This window comes from Rhinatrema bivittatum, chromosome 2 (assembly GCF_901001135.1).
Source record: "Rhinatrema bivittatum chromosome 2, aRhiBiv1.1, whole genome shotgun sequence".
NCBI lineage: Eukaryota > Metazoa > Chordata > Amphibia > Gymnophiona > Rhinatrematidae > Rhinatrema > Rhinatrema bivittatum.
The window spans coordinates 186,791,348-186,811,388 of NC_042616.1; positions in this window are offsets into that span (position 1 = coordinate 186,791,348).

Consider the following 20,041-nt stretch of genomic DNA (forward strand, 5'->3'; position numbering starts at 1 on the left):
GTTAAATTAAATGCTTGTATAAAACGAAATGTTTTTAAAAGTTTTCTGACTAGCAACAAGGAGATCTCTTCCTTTAATCCTAAAGGTAGTGTGTTCCACAGAGATCGGTCCTGAACATACGCTAAACACTCGAGTTTTGTCAAGTCTGACCTGTCTAAAAGACAGAACATTGAAAAGACACTGGGAAGCAGATCTTAGAGGCCTTGAAGGTTGATAAAACTTCAAGGATGCATTAAAACTAGGAGATATCAGGCCATGATTTCCTTTAAAAACCAATAGTAATATTTTAAACTTTATCTGCCATTCAGTTGATAGTCAATGGTATTTTAACAAAACAGGAGACACTACTCATGCTACAGAATGTTGGATATACTGAAGTGGATGTAGACTTAAGTAAAGAATGTTACAGTAATCTATAGATAAAACTACTAACACATGTACTACCATCTTCAAATTATTTTCAAAAGTAGAGGTCAAGAAGGAAGGTTCCTGGCCCAAGCACATCTTTCTGGGGGGCAGAAGGGGCCTAGGAAGACTATGGCTGGTCCGAGCTCTGCCCAAACAGGTAGGCCTAGACCACAGGCTTGAATTTTATCAACAAGGGTGGGAGTCAGAGAGGTCCAGAATAGCCCTAGCTAGGCCCAAGCTCAGGATTTCATTTTACCGGGCAAGAAGGGGTTCAGAATGCCTCAAGGAGGTCTGCTTTTTTTTTTTCCTTTGGAAGAGGGGGCTTTAACATTTAATGTTTGTTTTTTTGGTTCAGTAAATGAATCAAACCAAAAAAATATATTAAACAAACCAAAAAATGAGCAGAGACAAAATACTTGCTGGGCAGACTAGATGGGCCGTTCGGTCTTCTTCTGCCGTCATTTCTATGTTTCTATGTTTGGGCTACACATCCCTAAGGTTTGTCCTAGAATAAAAGAGATAGACATTTTGAATGTGTTACTGTATGCGCCTCCTGTCTTGATTTTCACTGCCTAGGTTCTTTTTTGTCTATTGATAATCTTTTTTTTAATTTTACATTTTTCCTTTCATTTCTATCATTATAGTAGGTGAAAACCAGCTTGCAGAGGGCCTGGTAGCTGCAGCAGTGAGTAAACAGGTTCTCTAGCTTCCAACAACAAAATATTAGTAATTTTACTTTTTTAAATGAATAGTTTTCCTTAATAAATGTTTTACATTACTATTAAATATTATGGGGTGATTTTCAAGTGCATTTGCATGCTTAAAACTGGGCTTTATATGCATATTATGAAAATTGCCATGACATATGTGTAACCCCTCGGATGATTGTATCCAGAGCCATTTCTCAAATTCAAGTTTAGATGGTAAAACTTCCTTTATTGGTACAATTCTTTAAACTTCAGGGTTCCCTGAGCAGGGGGAAAGATAGCTTTCAAGGACCTTCACATTGCAGTACTTAGTCCCAGGTCACAGCACACATGAGTACTCAAGTCACTTTGTAGTAAAAAGCAGTAGAGATGTACTTCGTTTAAACATTTCAGTTTGGGCTTCGGATCGGGCGCTCTGCAGGAAATTTTGGTTTCCCATGGTTCTTTTTTTTTTTTGGCAATTTTCAAAAAAGTGCATTAGGGCGCACTAATGGGCCTTACTGCGCACTAACAACCAGTTAGTGAGCACTATCTCTGCATTAAAACAAAAGCTAGATGTTAATGTGCATTAATGTTCTGCGTCTCATTCACGCCTGACCCGCTCCTGGGTCGGGCTTACCCTTTCTTCACGCCAGCCCTGGATCGGCCTCCCTCACATCTGCCGCCAGCTCCACTTGATCATGGTGTTCCGCAGCGGCATTCCCCGATGCTTCACCTCCCAGCTCTTGCCAGGCCTCACGGCGGGCTCAGCGTCCTCTGTGGCGTTGGCCCTGTCCCTAGGCACATGTGCGCGGACTAACCGGCCTCTTAAAGGTCCAAGGGCGGGTCCCAGCTCCGCGGCACACCCAGATTGATTCCTGTACAAAAGGAAGTGCCTCACATCACTTCCTTGCCTTGGCAATCGGGTTGATCACCTAGTGATAGCAAGTTTGTCCTCCTGCGTTCCAGTACCTCTTGTGTCTCCAGTTCCAGCATCTCCTGTGTCTCCAGTTCTAGCAACTCCTGTGTCTCGTGTTTCAGTGTCTCCTGCTCCTTCGTCTTTCCATCCCTGGTAGTACCCTTCAGACTGCTCTCACGGTACTGACCTTTGCCTGTTCTTGACTACACCTTGATTGCTGCCTGCCCTGACCTCTGCCTGGAACACCGACTACTCTCTGATCGCTACCTGACCTGACCTCTGCCTGGAACACTGACTACACTAGTCTGCTGCCTGGAACTCGACCTTCTGCCTTACCTGACTATGCCCAGACAGACCTCTGTTACTGACCCTGCCTGGCTGACCATTCTGCACCAAAACTCTGGCATTGATTCTCGCTATATACTCAGACACTCTATTCGGGCCTCCTGCGACCTCTGGACTTCCTTATCCGAACACCGACCACGCACCCTTGTTCATGGTGGATACTCCCTTAAACATTCTCTCTAGGAGACCTTGCGAGGACCACCTAAGACTAGGTGGCCCGGGAAACCAAGGGCTCAACATGAGGGAACCCCGGGTTGCTATTGGTGAAGCTCCAGCTAGCCTCTGTCTCCTCTGTGCTCTGCCTCCTGGTGGCAGGCACTCTCCAGGTCCAACCAGAGGGCCGTACCAATTCTGCACCAGGCCAAGGTTCACTCCCAGTACAACAATTAAGGCCTGTTAGTGTGCACTAAGAGGTTAGTTAGTGCGCCCTAATAGAACTTACAGAGCACTAAGTATGTAGTAGTGCGCTGTAACTAATGTTAGTGTGCACTAAAAAATTCTACTTAAAAATTAACAAGTATCAATTCATGAGGAATTCGTTAGCTAGAGAAACAGTGCACACTAATTGGTATTACTGCGCACTAAGGGGTAGATTTTATAAATGTACGCATGGGCGTACTTTTGTTCGTGCACCAGGTGCGAACAAGCGTACGCTGGATTTTATGAGATACGCACGTAGCCGCGTGTATCTTATAAAATCTGGGGTCGGCGCGCGCAAGGGGGTGCACATTTGTGCAACCTGCGCCCGCCGAGCTCAGCACGCACTGCCTGTTCCCTCCGAGGCCGCTCCAAAATTGAAGCGGCCTCGGAGGGAACTTTCCTTCCACCTCCCCTCACCTTCCCCTCCCTTCCCCTACCTAACCCACCCCCCGGCCCTATCTAAACCTCCCCCTACCTTTGTTGGCAGATTTACGCCTGCGCAAAGCAGGCGTAAATCTGCACGCGCCAGCAGCCCGCTGGCGCGCCATCACCTAACCCAGGGGCTGGTCCAGAGGCCTCGACCATGCCCCCAGGCCAATGCCACGCCCCCGGGCCCGCCCCCGAAATGCTGCATCACTCAGGCCCGCCCCCCGACACTCCCTGGGGCTTGCACGCACCTCCGAGCCTATGCAAAATAGGCTCGGCGCGCGCAGGGGGGGTTTGGGGTAGGTTTTCGGGGGGTATGCGCTATCGTACACGCGTACCCCTTTGAAAATCTACCCCTAAGAGATATGCAGTGTGCAGTAACTCCCTTAGGGGCGGATTTTGAAAGAGTTACATGTGTAAGTTACGCGCGTAACCCTTAAAAAAAATCCCTGCGCGCACCAAGCCTATTTTGCATAGGCTCAGCAGTGTGCGCAAGCCCCGGGACGTGCGTATGTCCCGGGGCTTGCAAAAAGGGGCGTGGGCAGTCCAGGGAGTAGGGAGGGGCATGGCCTGAGCCTCCAGGCACAGCAGCCATTTGCCGCTGTGCCCGGGATTGTGGGCCAGCCATCGGCCGGCGCGTGTAAGTTACGCCTGCCAGGAGGCAGGCGTAACTTCTTCAACAAAGGTAAGGGGGGTTTCTAGGTAGGTTTGGGGGGCGGGTTAGGTAGGGGAAGGGAGGGGAAGGTGCAGGGGGGTGGAAGGAAAGTTCCCTCCGAGGCCGCTCCGATTTTGGAGCGGCCTCGGAGGGAACGGAGGCAGGCTGCGCGGCTCGGCGCACGCAAGTTGCACAATTGTGCATCCCCTTGCATGCACTGACCCTGGATTTTATAACATGTGCACGGCTGCGCATATATGTTATAAAATTGGGTGTAGATTTGTTCATGCCAGGTTGTGCGAACAAATCTGTGCCCGCGCGCAGGTTTTAAAATCTGCCCCACAATGCGCACTAACACAAAATATGAATTTTGCCAAAATTTCAGCAAAAATTGCTACGTATATTGGTGCTACCGAACCGTGACGAATTAGACAATACCGTTGACATTGCCTAATTCGTGAAAAACGAATACAGATCCCTAGAAAGCACACAGGAAGCTGACTTTGGTTTCCAACATTACTTTTACTTAAATGTTATAAAATGATGAAAATATTCTTTACAGCTTTAGATGTTTCAAGATATGATGTTATAAGTACTTCTGAATAAATTTGTGACTTCTCAAAGTCTCATTAAGATTTAAGATGGTAAAGCCAATTAATTAAATCTTTTCCCTTTCCTTTGCCATAGGGCAAGTTAAAGTTTTCCTCCCAATGTTGGTGAAATATTACAGATGAAACATATTATTACATAGTAATTTATCTCCTACCTCTCCATGATATCTTCTCATATTCCTTAGTCTCATCACAATACCTGAATGGCACAGTTATTCTCCTCTTCTCCCTTCTAGTATCAAAATGATATTCCTCTTACTCCTCTTCTCCAGTAGATGTTATGGGCCTTAATGAGGTCCATTCCAACTCCTTTTTACCTTCTCTCCTTCTTATACTCTGGATGATGGTAAGTCATCCTTCCTTTGGATGCTGATGATCTCCAGGTTCATTCAAAGGGAAGCAACCTCTCCCTTTGATTTAGAATAGCAAAGACAATAAATTTACTCTTGTTAATGGTTCTCTTAACTCAAATAGTCCATTGAAAAGTAAAAAAAAGAGAATAGGGAGGGTGAAAATAAATTCCCATCTAAATAAAAATCTCTATGGAGCATTATGACTAAAACACAGAAAAGTCAGGGGATAGCTATGGTATGCTGCCTCTGGAAGAAAACTGAAAATCCACACCCTAATATGGTTGTCTGGCTTTATATACCAGAGAAAGATTCCAAATAATCTCTTCCACATAGGGTAGCTATACACTCACCCTACTTCTTTCGTTCCACCAAATGGTACATTCTGCTTTGTTTCTAGTAGGGATTCAATAGGATCTCTACATATACTATTGATTTGTCAATAGTATTTACGTTCATAAGTACCCTTTAAGCATGTAAATGGTCTTTTGAAAATTGCAATGATATTAGCTACTTTTATGCACATAAAAGCTTTTGAAAATTACCCTCTATCCTTTGTGTTTTGTATATTTACTGGTGTGTGATCATGACTGATGGGTACGAGTGAAAGCTGCATATGTATGATGTAAATTGAGATAGTGTCTATAAAGAATGTTCAGACTGAGACACTAATGAAAGGGAAGGACATATATGGTTAGTCAAAGTGATGTCACATGCATTATAGGTAGTCTTTCTGCCGAAATACTCTAAAAAAAAAAAAAAGACAAGTGCCATGATCTCCATCAGAATAAGTGGTACTGCTTCTTAAAAGTGAAGAGAGAAACTACTATGAATTGATACATCATCATTTTCTCTGCAAGGAATATGATCATGTAAAAAAACAGAAGGAAGTAGGATCCAACTTCCATGAATTTCTTTGAGAAGAAAAGATAATATTCTTACTGTTTTCCCATGGAACTCCACACCAAAAAGAAGGCCCAGAAAGTATTACTCCTGATCTAGACAGAAGTTAACATATTCAGGTTGGGGCCTTCATAGAGGTAGATAATATCTGCATAAATGCCTGAGGCAGAATTGAAAGCATAAATGGAGAGTAATATTATCTCTGTTTCCTGTGTACTCAAAATATATTTTCTTAAGCATGACAAATATCTTTTCTTCAGTGCACAACAGCCCCTCATCAGACTCTTTTAAAACAGTTTAAACTCAATTGTCTGCCACTATTTGACCTAGAGTAATTCAATCCTACTATGTGCAAGAATGTATTGCAGAATATGGTGTTTTCAGTTTGTGAAAAAAAGTATTCTTGGTGCATATCTGTGTTTTGTGATGCATCACCAAATTGTTCTTAGCGATAGTCAAAATGGTACAGAAAATTTAGTGCCATTGCAACCCATGTATAAACTAGACTTTTTAAGTAATGTACACTGAACTTTTTCATTTCTGTGTTTCAAAAATAGGTATGACCTGAACAGATATATGTACTCTGAAAGTAGGTCAAAGCTCACCATACCAGTGTTAACATAAAATCCTGTTGGAGCTATTAATATGTCACAGCTAAATTTAATTACATTTAATAATTGATTTCTAGGCTGATCAGCCATTTCAAAAAAGATTACAATGCAAGAGGGTTGTCGTTGTTACAGTGGATCACAAATACAGTATTGTAAAATTAATATTAAACATTAAAGTATTAAAAGTGTAACACTGACTAGTGATTTTTAGGAAAATACAAGGCTAACACCCAATCCCACAGCTGAGCATCAGTCTACTCCATTTCTTTCATTTGTTGGATAAAGATAAACATCTAAGGCCCTGGATAACCAATAAAGGACATAAGAACATAAGATATTACCATACTGGGTCAGACCAAGGGTCCATCAAGCCTAGCATTCTGTTTCCAACAGTGGTCAATCCAGGCTACAAGTACCTCGCAAGTATCCAAAAACTAAGTATATCCCATGCTAACAATGCTAGTAATAGCAGTGGCTATTTTCTAAGTCAACTTAATTAATAGCAGGTAATTAACTTCTTCTCCAAGAACTTATCCAAATCTTTTTTTTAACTCAGCTACACTAACTGCACCAATCACATCCCCTGGCAACAAATCCCAGAGTTTAATTGTGCATTGAGTGAAAAAGAATTTTCTCCGATTAGTTTGCAATGTGCCACATGCTAACTTCATGGAGTGCCCCCTAGTCCTTTTATTATCCAAAAGAGTAAATAACCAATTCACATTTACCTATTCTAGACCTCTCATGATTTTAAACACCTCTATCATATCCCCCCTCAGCCATCTCTTCTCCAAGCTGAACAGCCCTAACCTCTTCAGCCTTTCCTCATAGGGGAGCTGTTCCATCCCCTTTATCATTTTGGTCGCCCTTCTCTACACCTTTCCATCACAACTATATCTTTTTTGAGATGCAGTGGCCAGAATTGTAGACAGTACTCAAGCCGTGGTCTTTCCATGGAGCAATACAGAAGCATAATGACATTTTCCATTTTATTCACCATTCCCTTCCTAATAATTCCTAATATTCTGTTTGCTTTTTTGACTGCTGCAGCACACTGAACCGACGATTTTAATGTATTATTCACTATGACACCTAGTTCTCTTTCCTGGGTGCTAGCTCCTAATATGGAACCTAACATCGTGTAACTATTGTATGGGTTATTTTTCCCTATATGCAACACCTTGCACTTAGCCACATTACATTTCATCTGCCATTTGGATGCCCAATTTTCCAGTCTCTCAAGGTCCTCCTGCAATTTATCACAATCTGCTTGTGATTTAACTACTCTGAATAATTTTGCATCATCTGCAAATTTGATTACCTCAAATTGCTTGTCGTATTCCTTTCCAGATCATTTATAAATATATTGAAAGGCATGGGTCCAAGTACAGATCCCTGAGGCACGCCACTATTTATCCTTTTCCACTGAGAAAATTGTCTATTTAATCTTACTCTGTTTCCTGTCTTTTAACCAGTTTGTAATCCATGAAAGGACATCGCCACCTATCCAATGACTTTTTACTTTTCTTAGAAGACTCTCATGAGGGACTTTGTCAAACACCTTCTGAAAATCCAAATATACTACATCTACTAGTTCACCGTAATCTACATGTTTATTAACTCTTCAAAAAAAAATATAGCAGATTTGTGAGGCAAGAAATTCATTTTGGTAGGTCCAGAGCTATCTCGAAAGGCAGCAAAAGAGAGGGGCTGTGGTCTCCAATGACCCCGGGGTCATTTTCTGCTGTTTGGGGGGGGGGGGGGGTTTGGGTACCTTGGCCCTTTAAATTTTTTATGTGAGCATTGAGGACCTGTGCAAGTGGCCCAATACTCCCTCAGGAAAATAATTGCACCTCCCTTAAATGCGCTGAAGTGATGGGACTAAATCAGCCACCTTATTTTCTTACCATAGAATGCCTATGCATAAGCTGATTTGCATGCATTATGAAATTTTATGCATGCAAATGTATGTAAAGCAGCTTATTTCTGTAGGGGGAGGAAATCTTGTTTTCTGTTCACTCAATAAGCCCATATTATGGTGATATTGAGAGATAAACAGCATTTAACATGTGTTGCATGCTTTTTAACTTACCATTTCACATATTGCAACTTAATAAATCTTCCTGAAGGCTCCTCAGCCAAGGCTTTTGGGTGGAGTAAGGGAAGCTGAAGAAAAAATCCTCTGTCTGGCAAATGCAAACTAAAAAATGCACAAATACACTGGGGTAACTTGCATATATGCAAGCAGGAATAAACCATAATAGCAGCCTCCATTGGGAGTGTTGTGGCAAATATGGTAAATTACTCTAATCTACACAGCTCTGTCCTAACTACTAGGTCATAAGAACATAAGAACATGCCATGCTGGGTCAGACCAAGGGTCCATCAAGCCCAGCCTCCTGTTTCCAACAGTGGCCAATCCAGGCCATAAGAACCTGGCAAGTACCCAAAAACTAAGGGGCAGATTTTCAAAGGGTTACGTGCCTATATTAGGCGCGTAACCCCGAAAACCTGCTCCTGCACACGCCGAACCTATTTTGCATAGGCTCGGCGATGCGTGCAAGCCTGAGGACTCGCGTATGTCCCAGGGCTTGAAAAAAGGGGTGGGGTGCTGGCGGTCTGGGGTGGGGCAGGGGTGTGGCCAGAGGCCTCTGAAGGCCTGCTAGGCCGAGAAATTGCGTGCCGGCACTCAGCCGGAGCGTACAACCCACGCCTGCCCAGAGGCAGGCGCAACTTAAATAATAAAGGTGGGGGGGGGAATTAGGGGAGCAGGTTAGATAGGGGAAGGGAGGGGAAGGTGCGGGGGGGCGAATGAAAGTTCACTCGGAGGGAATGGGGAAAGCCATCGGGGCTCCCCTAGGGCTTGGCGTGCGCAAGAAGCACAAGTATGCACCCCCTTGCACACTCCAACCCAGGATTTGATAACATGCGCGCGTAGGTTAGAAAATCTGGCCCTAAGTCTATTCCATGTTACTGATGCTAGTAATAGCAATGGCTATTTGCTAAGTCAACTTAATTAATAGCAGGTAATGGACTTCTCCAAGAACGTATCCAATCCTTTTTTAAACACAGCTATACTAACTGCACTAACCACATCCTCTGGCACCAAATTCCAGAGTTTAATTGTGCGCTGAGTGAAAAAGAACTTTATCCGATTAGTTTTAAATGTGCCACATGCTAACTTCATGGCGTGCCCCCTAGTCTTTCTATTATCCGAAAGAGTAAATAACCGATTCACATCTACCCATTCTAGACCTCTCATGGTTTTAAACACCTCTATCATATCCCCCCTCAGCCGTCTCTTCTCCAAGCTGAACAGCCCTAACCTCATTAGTCTTTCCTCGTAGGAGAGCTGTTCCATTCCCCTTATCATTTTGGTCACCCTTTTCTGTACGTTCGCTATCACAATTATACATTTTTTGAGATGTGGCGACCAGAATTGTACACAGTATTCAAGGTGCAGTCTCACCATGGAGCGATACAGAGGCATTATGACATTTTCCGTTTAATTCACCATTCCCTTTCTAATAATTCCCAACATTCTGTTTGCTTTTTTGACTGCCGCAGCACACAGAACCAACGATTTCAATGTGTTATCCACTATGACGCCTAGATCTCTTTCTTGGGTGGAAGCACCTAATATGGAACCTAACATTGTGTAACTATAACATAGGTTATTTTTCCCTATATGCATCACCTTGCACTTATCCACATTATATTTCATCTGCCATTTGGATACCCAATTTTCCAGTCTCACAAGGACTTCCTGCAATTTATTACAATCTGCTTGTGATTTAACTACTCTGAACAATTTTGTATCATCTGCAAATTTGATTACCTGACTTGTCATATTTCTTTCACTTAATCTTTTTTGCTTTTTTAGTATGTTTTAAACTTTTTATTATCTGCTCTTTTAGTTTGTGGTAATTTTATAGTTTTATAGCTTTTATTGTTAATTTAATATAGTTTTAGTGATAATTATAATTATGAGAAGTTTCTATTTTTTTCCCTTTCCTGTTTTATTCTTGATGTAATGTAAACCGTCGAGATGGATATCGTCTGCACAATGGTATATAAACTGTTTAAATACATAAAAAATAAATAAATAAAATAAATATTGAAAAGTAAGGGTCCCAATACAGATCCCTGAGGCACTCCACTGCCCACTCCCTTCCACTGAGAAAATTGTCCATTTAATCCTACTCTCTGTTTCCTGTCTTTTAGCCAGTTTGTAATCCACGAAAGGACATCGCCACCTATCCCATGACTTTTTACTTTTCCTAGAAGCCTCTCATGAGGAACTTTGTCAAATGCCTTCTGAAAATCCAGGTATACTACATCTACCGGTTCACCTTTATCCACATGTTTGTTAACTCCTTCAAAAACGTGAAGCAGATTTTGTGAGGCAAGACTTGCCTTGGGTAAAGCCATGCAGACTTTGTTCCATTAAAACCATGTCATTCTATAAGTTCTGTGATTTTGATGTTTATAACACTTTCCACTATTTTTCCTGGCACTGAAGTCAGGCTAACCAGTCTGTAGTTTCCCGGATTGCCCATGGAGCCCTTTTTAAATATTGGGGTTATATGTGCTATCCTCCAGTCTTCAGGTACAATGGATGAATTTTTTTTTTTTTTATTTATGTTTTATAAGTTTAACAAATTTTTCAAGAAAACATTTCTTGTTTGAAAACAGAGAAGTACATCAAATTGACAAAAAAGAAATATATCTATTAAAGAGAAATAAACATCTTATTCTCAGCTCAAAGTCCACAAAAACCAAATCTCAAGACTAATACCTAAGGAAAAAAAAAATTGTTACATTCAATTTATTCGCAGGAAAAGGAAGCTTTAAGATGGATCTAGACACTTTTTTATACTTTAGTGGACATGATATTCAACCTATTGGAGAAGAAGTTTCAGGTAGAATAGTTTTCCCAACTAAGAAAGCAGTTAAGTTGATTAGGTTGAAAAAAAAAATAAGACAACCCTTGATATTTTATGAGGCACTTACAGGGATATTTTATCAGAAACATAGCACCAATTGCCAATACTCTAGGTCTTAAAAGAAGGAACTGTTTCCTTCTTTTTTGAGTGGCTTTTGATAAATCGGGAAAAACATTTATTTTAAAATCTAAAAATGTTTCTGTTCTATGTCTAAGCAGATAATTTACCACCAATGTGGCTGGGGCAACCTGATCTTTCAGTGATGTCTTTAGTATTTCAGTTAGATTTAATTGTAATGGGTCTAATTTAGATGTTCTTTTTCATTTACAGAACTTTTACTTGTAACGGTTGGTATACAATAAATCCTAGTTGTCACTGGAATAGCCTGTTCAGTTAGCGGGAAAGGAGAAAGATTTACCCGACCCCTCTCCTGAGTTATATACTACCCTTTCCCCGGTAGTGCGGAGCCCACCAAGCAATCCTGCTGAGACTAGGCCTGAGATCCCTCTGTTGGATCACTTGGAATCAGGAGAATTCCGAATTCCGGGTGCCCAGGGAGGTGAAACATCGCATATTATGGTAGTCTCTCTAATTCACCATCTGATGCAGGAGGTAGAAAAGATATTTCACCAGAAAGGGAAATCAGCTAATGAAATCAGAATTATCGAAACCAACTAATATTTCTCTTGAGACAATTTGGGACGCTATACAGGCATTGAATTTGAATATCTATAATCAGATAGCACCAGTTTATTCATATTTAGGGAAAATGGAAACGAGGATTGAGAAGGTTGAGAAAGAGATTGTTTCAGAGAAAAAATGTATTTCAAAAATAACTGTAGATTTGGGAAATACTGTAGAGATCCAAAATGCATTAATGAAGAAAATAATATCTTAAATTCCAGATTAGAGAACATGGAAAATGTTTTAAGGAGCAGGAATCTTCGGTTTATAAATTTTCCTACAAGTCAGTTCATATCTCCTAAAGAGATGTGGAAGAAAAATATACAATGGATGATTTTAATGATAGGTTACAAATTTTTACTAATAGGTCTGAAATTTCATTTTTTAGTTCCTTCAGAACTCTGGGTTGTATACCATCCGGTCCAGATGATTTACTACTCTTCAGTTTGTCATTCAGGCCTACCACATTTTCCAGGTTCACCGTGATTTGGTTCAGTCCATCTGAATCATTACCCATGAAAACCTTCTCCAGTGTGGGTACCTCCTCAACATCCTCTTCAGTAAACACCGAAGCAAAGAAATAATTTAATCTTTCCGTGATAGCCTTACCTTCTCTAAGTGCCCCTTTAACCCCTCGATCATCTAACGGTCCAACTGACTCCCTCACAGGCTTTCTGCTTCAGATATATTTTAAAAGGTTTTTACTGTGAGTTTTTTGCCTCTACAGCCAACTTCTTTTCAAATTCTTTCTTAGCCTGTCTTATCAATGCCTTACATTTATCTTGCCAACGCTTATGCATTATCTTATTTTCTTCTGTTGGATCCTTCTTCCAATTTTTGAATGAAAATCTTTTGGCTAAAATAGCTTCTTCCACCTCCCCTTTTAATCATGCCGGTAATCGTTTTGCCTTCTTTCCACCTTTCTTAATGTGTGGAATACATCTGGACTGTGCTTCTAGGATGGTATTTTTTAGCAATGACCATGCCTCTTGCACACTTTTTATCTTTGTATCTGCTCCTTTCAGTTTTTTTCTAACAATTTTTCTCATTTTATCAAAATTTCCCTTTTGAAAGATTAGTATGAGGGCCATGGATTTGTTTATTGTCCCCTTTCCACTTAATTCAAATTTGATCACATTGGGGCAGATTTTCAAAGGGGTACGTGCGTACCCCCGAAAAACCTGCCCCAAGCTCCCCCTGTGCGTACCGAGTCTATTTTGAATAGGCTCGGAGGCACACACAAGCCCCGGGACACACGCAAGACCCGGGGCTTTCCTGGAGGGGGCGTGTTGGGGGCATGTCGTGGCCGGCGCATCATCGGGGGGTTCTGGGGGTGGGGCCGAGGGTGTGGATCCGGCCCAGGGGCATTTCGGGGGCATGGCTGAGGCCTCCATAACTGCTCCTGGGCCAGGGAATCGCGCGCCGGCAGCCGGCCGGTGTGAGCGAGTTATGCCTGCCTCAGGCAACAACTGGCCAAGGAGCAATGCTCCTCTTGCCATAGTCCGGCTCGTGGGCCGAGACCTGTGCCCTCGTCCAAGATTTCTCGTCCAGACGCTCCCACCTGCAAACCTATGCAGCTGGGATGGGCCCCGCTTTCTGCTGAAGAAAGGCAATGTCGCCGTTCGTTGAAGTTGTGCTTGTATTGTGGCCAGAAGGGCCACTTCTTGGCACGCTGCCAGGAGCGTGCGGAAAATGCCAAAGCCTAGGAGGTCGGGAGGAGCTCCTCCTAGGCTGTGCTACAGCTCCTCAATGTACTGTTTCTGTTACCTTGGAATATCCCGGAGGCTCCTTTGAGACAATGGCGTTCCTGGATTCCGGAGCCAGAGGTAATTTCATCCTGCAGGACTTAGTCTCCCAGTTGCGTATCCCTACGCATAGACGGGAGGTCCTGTTACGAATTACCTCTATCCATGGGATGCTTCTTCCAGGACCTGTCCAGATGTCCACAGCACCCATTTCGGTCCGCACCGGGGCGATCCATTTGGAGGAGATAGCCTTCCTAGTGTTGGAGAAGGCTGTCCACCCTGTGGTGCTAGGGTTGCCGTGGTTACAGAAACACTCGCCCACAATTCAGTGGGATATGCTACAGATTGTTAAATTGAGTCCTTTTTGCCAAGCTAATTGTATGAAAGTGCCTAAGACTCCTGCACTTCCCTTGATGCACTCTGCCATGGGTCCTCCTGCACCTTATGAGGACTTTATAGATGTATTCTCCAAGACCAAGGCGGAGATCCTTCCACAGCATCGTCCGTGTGACTGTGCTATAGACTTGCTACCTGGTACTATGCCCCCTCGAGGAAGGATTTATACCTTATCCATACCTGAGACCCGGGCCATGTCCGAGTACATTGCGGAGAATCTGGCCAAGGGCTTTATCTGCCCATCCAAGTCACCTGCAGGGGCAGGTTTCTTTTTTGTCAGCAAGAAAGACGGCTCACTGAGGCCGTGCATAGACGATCAAGGCCTTGCTACAGTTCCTGCCTGCTTCCAGAACCCGAGCCCAGTTACAGTACTGCTACTGTCCTAGTCTGGTTCCAGTTACCTGTCCTGATCCACAGCCTGTCTAAGTCCCAGCAGCCGGGCCCCTACGGGTTCCTCCCGGGGGGGCTTCAGCTTCCAAGGGAGAAGCCACCTAAGTCCCAGCGGTTGGGCTCCTACGGGCTCCTCCCGGGGGAGTAGCAGCTTCTAGGGTGAAGAGCATCTACGCCCTGCCTGTACATCTGCCTCCCGGCCTGCTATTCATTAGAGACATTGACCACCTTTCCCAATCTCCAGCAGGTCAGCCCAAGGGTCCACTAAACAGAGACTCCCATAACACATTTGGACCTTTAGATGATCAAGAGGTAAAAGGAGTACTTAGGGATAACAAAGCCATAGCAGAGAGACTAAATTACTTTTTTTGCTTCAGTATTCACTGAGGAAGATGTATGAGATATACCCATCAAGAAAACAGAAAAACTTCACAAATAGCATATTCAACAAAATTCATGTATAATCACTTATGGATGTTTAAAAAAAGAAGGAAAAAGACCTCAGAACCTCATGTTTGTTCTAGCAAGAACATACAGCAATTTAGAGGCAAATGTCAATCATTGGCCTCAAAAAACCTCCAACCTCCAATAATTAAATTTGTATTAAATATTATTTTATTAAATGTTGTCAACATCTAATTTATATATTTGTTATTGTTTTTTTCTTTAAAATTATTGATTTGTTCTAAATCTGTGCTCTCATGATTTAAAGATCATAGCAAATTCTTATAATATTCAATGTATTTTCTTCTAATGATCAATTTAGCTGCACACTCTGGGCACAACCCAAGTTTCCACTTATCTGACTGAATATTTCATGCAGGAATCATCCAAGTATGGTCCCTCTTCTCAATAGTCCACATTCAAAATTTAGGGAATTGCTGGTAACAAACCAGAAGTGCAGTATATTCAATCATAGAGCCAACATCAGCTAACGTTACATACCCATGCCAGAAATGATATTCAAAGGTGATGATTCAGAGAAACTGAAAGAAATCTCTGTGAACCTGCAAGATGTGTTAGGTCAAATTCACCAACTGAAGAGTAGCAAATCAGCTGGACCAGATGGTATATATCTCAGAGTGCTGAAAGAACTGAGAAATTAAATTGCTGACCTGCTATTGGAAATTTGTAAACTATTAATATATTATGATACCTGAAGTCTGGAGGGTTGCCATTGTGACACCAATTTTTAAAAAGTGGTGATCCAGGAAATTACAGACCAGTAAGTTTGATGCCTGTGACAGGCAAAATAGTAGAAACTATCATAAAGAACAAAATAAATGAACATATAGATAAGCATAGTTTAATGGGACAAATTCAACATGGGTTTAGCCAAGGAAAGTGTTGCCTCACAAATCTGCAACATTTTTTGAGGGCATAAATAAGCATGCGGATAAAGGTGAACCAGTTGACATAGTCATCCTTCTTTGTGTATTTTGCATATATTTCTGTTTATCTTGCAAGTCACATACACTTTTTTCCAGGGATTTTATTCACTTGGAAGAAACAGACTGTGCTGTCAATTTGCTCACCAATACTGGACCTTGTTCTTTAATTTCCTTGACATCATTCTACATGGAGATAATGGTGCTAGCTAATAGCTATATCCATAAGCATTAGTTTGATCTCCTGAATTAAAATAGTCAAATCTGCCTTAGTCACTGGGGTATCTGCATCTGTCCCCTGTCTGCAGAACCAGGTTTAGTGGGGACTGTCTCCTGCATTTTTTCTTCAATGCTATCACCCATAGGCAACATTCTGCTAAACTTGGCTAGTGCGAAAGCGTAACTTTTCTTTGAGAATGACGTGAACTTATCAAAATATACAGTATATGTGTAATAGTCACACTTTAAGAGAATGGAAAAAAAAGCCATGGTGATAGTGCACAACAGAGCAGTTTCTGTCTAGAGCAACTGACAGATAAAGTAGCATGCAAATGGCAAGAGAACTAAAGTTCAGCAAGAAATGCAATATGTCTATAAAGATTATAGAGCAATTGTTTTGAAAGGTATCAGACGCACAGGAAAGATTCAAATTCAAAGCAGAGTCTTGTCAGGGAGAGAGCAAACAGCTTTCTCACTCTTTCCTCATTCCTGTTGTAATTGCCCTGCCAGGTGAAGCCTCTTCTGCTATGGTATCTACATGCACCGAGGGTATGTAAGGCAGAGAATTACAATGGTGTTATCAGGGGACACATTCAGAAGCCGTCGCTCCAACTGGGTGCTGCAAGTGAGCGGCCCCCAAATGTTTTTTCTTGAAGGTAGGGAGGGAGAGTAGGGGTAAATGAGGGAAAGAGGGAAGAGGAATACTGAAAGACTGAGTTTCTTCTGCTGTACAATAAACAAGATTTATTAGCATGAACAAAAACAAGATGCAAATATTCGTAAACAATGTTGGTAAAAATAATGAAAATTTCTTTCTATACAGTACACTACAGATGTCAGTATTTACACTGTCCTTCAATCAAAAGCTATTGTTCAGGAAAATTGTCAGAATAGTATTTTTCAGGTACTAGTCACACTTTTTGTTTAAAGTGTTATAAGTATTAAACAAAATATGAGTAGTATGTCCAAGAAATTGATGCTTTGTGTTCATTGTCCCTTTTTGCAAGTGCTCCTGTTTCCTGCTTCCAGGCAGTGAAAAGAATATAAGTGTCTTTACTTAAGACTGAAGTTATTATATCTTTGCCCTTTGTAGCTAGGTTCTTTGTATCTTCTTTCTTGGTCCTGTAGTCTGTGTGGATGTTGGATCTGTAGCAATTCTTTTTTTCTTGAGTGAGTTACCTGTGCTTTAATTAAATAAAATGTGAGGTATTTACTACTCTTCATGGAAATCTTCTGAAGATGTTCTAAAAGCATTGTTACTTCAGTGTAATCTTGAAGGCTTGTAGACATAGACACTGCATTTTGATTATAGGGAAAAAATAAAATGTTAAACAAATTTTCCCTATCCTCAGGGTGTGGAGAGAATAAGAAAATGATGTAATGTCTTTTGCAGCAGTTGCATTTAATTTAGCCTTCACACTGTTCTAGTCTCACACTCTCTGTATTTTCAGCAGCTTCTTTCCCTGGAACAGTAATTGTGAGTCAGGTGCAGCTTTGCTGGTACTTTAGTTAGCTTGTATTTTTCTTGGATTGGTAACTACAGAATCCAGCTGTGGACTTAAAGTTTTAACAGTTTTTGATGTAGCTAGTAGGTAGCTGTGTTAAACTCAGTTTCATACATTCTCAGAGATAACCTATTCTAGAACAATTAACAGAATTGGTCAAATTTGTACTGAGCAGATTATTTTCAGGAATCAGCAAAAGTAACTATTTTCTTTTGAGATACTTCTATAAGTAAATTTTGAATCAACCAACAGGACAAATTGTACCAGATGACACATTCACTTTCAGATTCAACAATACTCTCTGTTCAGTCCTGTTCTCAATAAGCTGAATTAAAAGAAATATGTGTCTTCAGCTGTTCAGCTGAATTAAAAGAAACACAAGTCTTCAGCTGTTCAATTACCATTAAGTAACTCTTGCTTTTCTCTTTCATACACAGCATATACAATAAGTCAAATATACTTATTCTTTCTCAGTGTCTTCTCCTCAAGGTACCAGAGCAAGTCCTAAGGAATGACAGGAGTGATGCTTAAATGTCTGTCTTGTGCCAGCTGATTTTCTCTGCCTCTTTCTCTCTCTGCTGCTTCTTTCTTTTGCCCTTATCTTTCTGCTCCTGTGCCGCTCTGCTTCTTTCCTGCCCAGCTATGCTCCTCTCCTGCCCTGTTCTTCTTCTGATCAAAGCATGTGTAACAAGACCCTTTTTCTGACCAGTGGAATCCCCTTTTTCTGCTAATGATGTCACAGAAAGTAGTACCCAAGGGCACTAAGATATAAACCTTTTTTCTCTTTGCTTATAACAGTCAGCAGGGCTAATAATTGTTTACACTGTTTAAACCATTGAAACAACTTTAAAAAAAAACCCTAATTAAGCCAAAGCACTGCAGGAACTGATATATTCCTACACTGGCCTCTTCACTGCAGTTTCCCATGAAGAAAACTACACATGAAAATCTATAACTACTTGGAAAGCTGCCAAGTCTGAATCTAAGTAGGAATGTCATAGTCAATTCCCAATGCAGATTCTTGTAATGGAATGGATCGGAGTCACACTGTTCAATAAAATTGCACACTAACATTAGTTTCCACCCAAAATCACATCCAACAAGTAATTTGAAGGGTCCCTATATGCCTATTTTATGTAGTTTTCCCATGTTTTAACCATGTTCATATACTTTATAAGGAGCTTGGGAACAAGGATGCTTCTGGACCTTTAAAAATGCTCAAAAACCTCAGCCAAGGGCAGTCTAGGGGTAATGTGCCCATACATGAAACCTGCACTTGTTTTGTCTGAATTTTGACTTTTTAAAAATATTTTCTATGCATTTAAAATTGTGGCTGCCATCTTGGATTTCGAACTTTAAAAATTATGTGATGGCCTCTGGGGACCTCCCCATCTGAATTTATTATTATTATTATTATTATTATTTCTTAATTTATTTTGCTTAATTTGTATATTTTTAAACTTTATTTCCAATCATGGCTAAACCTGCCTCCCGGGACAGAAAGTGACATTATTGGGAACCCTGGGCAGCATAGCCTGTATTCCTTTGAGCACCAGGGGGTTTCCTGGAGCCCTAGACACCAAATTCTACCTTTTCTAAGCAGTAGCAGTTTCCCAGGGCTACTGCTGCCAAAAAGAAACTAAACTCAATTGTTCTTTGCTGCCCATAATCATGGTTAACTGCTGATTTCCTCCTCTCTTCTTCTAACAACTAACTCCCCTAAGAGCTGATGTACCAGCTGGCCTGCTTGTACCATGGGAGACATTGCACAGCTCCTGAAGTGATCCTAAATGGCTGACAATACAAATAAAACATGCTAACTCTGCCCAGCCCTGCCTATTATTCTGTCAGCAGCCAGGTAAACTTTTAGAAGTCCATATTCAGTCGCCTTCTTCCTGTGCTAGTTAGCGCCATTGAATATACCTGGCTCTCTTAAAGTTATGAATTACCAGCTAACTTTAATACAACCCTACGACCTGACCAGAGCTAGCCACAGAAGGTATTCGGCTAACTCCTAATATCAGAGTTAGCCTGTTAACTTATGACCCTAACTCCACTCCTCTCCAGAATGCCTCCTGACCACACCCATAATGCCCCCATACCTGCCAGAATTTAGCTGGATAAGGTCTGAAAATAACCAGGTAATCCACTTAGATGGATAATTATTATATGAGGACTTCATCTGTAACATTAGAAGCTTGTATGTTTCAGTCTTTCAAGTAATTCTAATAAATGTATTGTCTTGAAGCTATATTTAATTCACTTTTATGTAACCTAGTTTAGACTAGAAAGAAACATTTGATTAGAAACATGTTTTCTGATCGGCTACAAATAAAATTTTACGTAATTAAGAAAAAGTAGAGAAAAATGTTAGTTTGGATATATAAATTTATCAATATATGGTACATTGGACAAGCACAATATTCCTTTATTT